The 5,062-nt window shown below is 32.4% G+C and overlaps 1 long non-coding RNA gene across 1 annotated transcript; it reads right to left on the bottom strand.

Moving 5' to 3' along the window:
- Positions 1 to 1,765: 1,765 nt before the first annotated feature.
- Positions 1,766 to 4,524, bottom strand: LOC126772450 (uncharacterized). The gene is made up of 3 exons (XR_007669658.1): positions 4,266 to 4,524; positions 3,609 to 3,725; positions 1,766 to 2,058 (listed from the first exon to the last, which is right to left on the bottom strand). It is a non-coding gene; the product is annotated as an uncharacterized LOC126772450 (long non-coding RNA).
- Between the last annotated feature and the right edge of the window lie 538 nt (positions 4,525 to 5,062).

The following is a 5,062-nucleotide window of genomic DNA, read 5'->3' as shown; positions in this document are numbered from 1 at the left end:
GCGTCCTCTAATCCTGAGCAAGGCGTCAGCTGGCCTGACACAGTCAAATGTCTGATTTTATAAAAAAAAATCGTATTATTTGATTCAAATTATTTTTTTCATCTCATACTTCTATTCTCTGTAACTAGTTTATAGATGTACCTTTATATAAATCAAAAGTTTACAGATTTACCGCTCATTCAAATTACTTGACGTGTCAACTGTCAGCTATTGTTATAACATAATTTAATACGAAAGAAAGAGAGACCCTTATTTCAGTTACAATCTTCAATGTTTTTGTCTGATACATATGCATGTATCAGACAAAAACATTGAAGATTTATATATAACAAATATGTTTCTTTAAATACTAGATTAGAAAATAGTTTTATTTAAAGCAATATTATACGTCATTATAACATTGCACAATAAGAATAGAAATGATTTGGACGAATTTAAAGCCTTCAAATTCTGGCGAAGGTCAGTTTTTTTTATATTTGCTGGGAAGGCAATTGACGACTCCACCTGATGGTAAGTGGTATTAGAATTCAAACGCGACGACGGCCAGTACAGTCGGGATGAATGTTCTGCATTAGCCTCGTTTAAAGGAACCCGGGCTGTAAGAGAAAGGCAACACGTGAGTTGGTAAAGAATTCAATTTTTTGGAAGTGCGACAAAGAAAGGAGTAAAGGCAATCAGGCGCTTGATTTCAACTATCCTTAAGAATGTTTCTGCATGAAGGTTTGATTACCATAATGATAAGGATAATATGACGCTGATTGTATTGATGGAATGGAAATACACATACAATTTTCTTTTCTCGGCTCTTTCGACACCAACGGGTCCTGTCAAACGGATGAGATGAACTGTCCCTATTAATTCTACTGCTAGATCATCACAGCATTATTATAACGTATATATGTTGTTAAAACAATAAATATTTTATTCTTCATAATACGAGGATAATAAAAATAATAATTTAGAAATCTGTAATAGTGCTCGTCAACTTAAATTAAATACAAGGATGTATTTTATAACACGACGCTTGTTGAATATATAAAAAAGTACGTAGATACTTAAGTAATTTTACTTGTATTCGAATAAACTTAGGCATTTTGTTAACTTTTTTATACTATGTAGGAATATATTAAATAATTAACTAATACACAATTGGAATGATGTTAATAATGTTAAAAATACTTTGTAAATACATTCAGTTGTGATACATGGAAAACAAAGTTAGCACATATTTAGCATATTATTCGAAATGACGAAACTCATTTCTAGGTAAATAATCAGCTGTTAAATCTTTGAAAATTAAGTCCTATGTTAAGTTTTCTCATACTACCTAGACATTATAAAATACATACACCAATGCAGATTTAATTGCTATATATAGTTTGAAGGAAAAATAAATGAATTTGCCTTATATTTCTACTCTAATCTTCAAAAATGTATTGATAGTTCGTCAATAGCTACCAAACAATAAAAATAGTTGACAAACAGACGAGAAAAAGCTACTGAATCTATTAGCTTATTTATTATATTTATATCATTTATCAAAAAAAAAGGGAGAGGAGGCGTTAGCCCAGCAGTGGGACATTTACAGGCTGTTACTGATACTGATATCATTTGTAAAATGACTGCTTAATACAATTTTTTCACGTTATTTTAATATTATGAGATATTATTTTTTATTATACAAAGCAAACATAATAGCTATATTTAAAAATATTGTTTAATTTTTATCTCATCAGCTGATAAAAATAAACATAGATAGCACACTTGACTAAGACGAATAGTATGACTGCGATAATATATGAATTAAATTTTAAGTCGGATAATCATTCATATAATATGTAAAATATAGAGCCAAGATGGCATATTGGATAGAAGTTAGAACACCAAAAAGAGTTTCCTGAGCCACGAGCGGAGCACAGCACGGGAGGGATGCGCTATATCGACACGATCCCGCATCCTACCCGATCCGTGCCGAGGACGGCCATCGCAGTGGTTTTACTGTGGAGTCCCACATAATCCGGTTTTTCAATGGGCCGGTTAACTTTCTGACGGCTTCCACTGCGTGAAAAAAAAGAGAACATGTTAAACGCTTTAATCCGGACAAGCACCGCGTGTTTTATGTGCTTATTTTGTATTTATAATTATTTTGCACACCTAACAGCGTTTTATTTTTTAGGAGGACGGGCAAAAGGCCACCAGTTGTTTGGTCATCACCACTCACAGACATTGGCTACGTAAGAAATAACAACCATCCCTTACATTGCCAATGCGCCGCCAACGTGGGAACGAAGATGTTTAGTTAGCTCCTTAAGATGAGAGCCTTTTGTCCAGCATATACAATGGTAGATAATCGAGTTCGTAGTTTTATGTATGAAGCTATCTCTTTTAAGCACTCTTTTATAAATTTTAATTTTAAGTTATCTTCTTAAAACTATGAAACAAATTCAAAATTTACATCCAAATATAACCCAAATGTCAACCAATTACTGTTTTAGAGAATTGTATACATTCAAAAGGATTGCGTTAAATGGTTTAAGGCAAAGGCTATCTCGACTAGTACGGACAAGATTTAAAATGAACGATGCGTGGGTTGGATCTTTTGTGAGTTGTGTATGATATAGCTCATTACAATTTTATTTAACTCCAGATCCCACTTGATAAACATTTATATAACACATTTATCACTTTAGTAAGTTTTTTTTTCAAGTTTTATACATACATGCAATAGAAAATAGCTTAATCATAATAGCAAATACTAATATAATATAAATAGGCAAAGAAAAAAAGGATGCTAATAACATAAATCCAAATAATCAAAGATTATATATTTTAAATTATTTTAGAGTTTAACCTTATTTTTATTTTATAAGATTGAGTATTTAGAACTGATTATTTAGATGATGTATGAGTATGACTGTATGACCAAACAAGACTATAGTGTTAAGTCAGCTTATTCTGACTAAAAAGGTACAATCGCGATTAAAACCCTCATAAACTATATAAAAATATACCTAAATCGCCGAAGTTTAAAAGCTGGTACTTCTTATAACATAATATCCAATTAGAATAATAAACATTTCTATCAACTATTTTGAACCATTAATAACAATATTCATTTAGGATTTTGAATACAGTTGACAGGATGACTTACATAAAAATGTGTAAATATTTTATGTACCTTTATTAATAAAAATGTACAAATAATGTATCTCCCTTCATTTAAACCTGAAGTATGTTCAAAATTCTTCTGAATGCATGCTTTGTAAATAATTGAGTCAAATACAAGGAACGACCGATTTCTTAAAGGTTGTAGGTAAATGTTATATTTATTTTAAGAAGTAAATAAAACTGTGAATTCATTGTTCAGGTAATATATTTTCCTTGTGTGTATTCTCTGTAAAGCCCTCGGGAAAAGTTAAGTGGTAATGTGGTCGACGCGGAAAAAGGTAGATTATTATAAAAGTAATTGAACTTTTGTATTTAGGAGGATTTATAATAAGCATTTTAGCAAGAGTATTCAGTGAAGTTAAAAATCCAATTAGTAACTTTTTTGCACTCTGACCCAATAATGTAATATATTATATTATATTCGATAAAAATCTACGTACTTTATTTACTAGGCCGCTGGTTACTTAATTATTCAGTTCTCAGGCCATTTGTCAATATTGTTTGTATTTTTGAGTCCTTAAAATGCCTCGTATGTTCATTTCACATATTGTTGATTTCTGGAAAAAAAAAACGAATACAGTAACACTGAGTTGAATAACATGAATTAAGCCTGCCTCGGTCAGCGTTTGCAAACTTATTATTAAAAAATATCACATTAGACGTTCGTTACACGCTTGAAATATCAACGAATTGAACTTCATCGCTTATAACAGTCAATTTTCAAGCGCATTAATATTTTTCCTTTTATAATATTATTTTAGCGATCGATTCTCGACTTTATAAAACAGTCGAGATGGTCACACGCTTGGTGCACGTGAAATTTATTGAATGTTGCGGTTCTAAAATCGGATATACTTTAACTGATACTTTTAAGATCAATTTTATACTAAAAAAATATAATAAATGTTATAATGTAAATTTGGATCTTATGGTTTGTAACGTTATATAATTAACCTTATCAAAATGTCGTAAGTTTATCACTTTTCAAGGCATAATAAAATATAAACGATAAGATCAACCCACATTGCATCCACCAAGTGAACTTCAAAAAGTTACTCTGCCTATTGAATGAAAACTGGGTTATGTGGAACTCTTACCTACTGAAACTACTGACCGGCTTCGGTATGGAACAGAGAGGCTGCGGGATCGTGTAGATATAACGCATCTACGGTCCCTCCCGTGTCATGCTCCACTCTTGGCTCGGCAGAGCTCTCCTCAGGGGGCGAAGGAAATTTCGCCCCCTCCCGCTTTCCTCGCTAGTAGGTACAGCAGTGCGAGGCCATCTTGGCTCCCGTTCTTCTCAGGGCCGTCTGAAATAGGACACGCGAGGCCACTTTACGCATCCACGGCCCTACATTCTATCTTACGGTTACACCCTATCTACACGACAGGAAGTCGTTCGGTAGTTATATAAGCGAAAAATATAAATGACTAATGAAGTAAATCGCGTCACAGTGTGAATATAATTTTCACCCATCACGTATAGCTTTGTGTTCAAAATGTATGCAAATAAGTTTAGAACGTGTATAGAACGCTTATGCAAATATAGGATGTACGTAGGTCGGTCTTTGTGGACAAATTAAAAGATTTCACGCTGCTCTGACGATGTCGTATCGTCTGCAATTTATAATATGTTTACACAAAAAAAATGTGAATAGTCTTATTCTTACTAGTGCTTAGAATTGTTTTTTTTTTTAAGAATGTATCAGCTAAACAACTTAATTTTCAGGTATCTTTCGAATTAATGTAAAGATAGGCCACATGTTTGTAAGTTACATCGACAGGCAAACACAAAACACAAAAATTTGTGTTATTTCTAAAGTGTAAGGATATTTGCTTACAGTTAGCAGAATTATCGACGAGGCATAACTCAGAAGCTTCCATTGGCTTGTTA

Source organism: Nymphalis io, chromosome 12 (genome assembly GCF_905147045.1).
Source record: "Nymphalis io chromosome 12, ilAglIoxx1.1, whole genome shotgun sequence".
NCBI lineage: Eukaryota > Metazoa > Arthropoda > Insecta > Lepidoptera > Nymphalidae > Nymphalis > Nymphalis io.
This window is presented reverse-complemented; position numbering and strand designations above follow the sequence as displayed.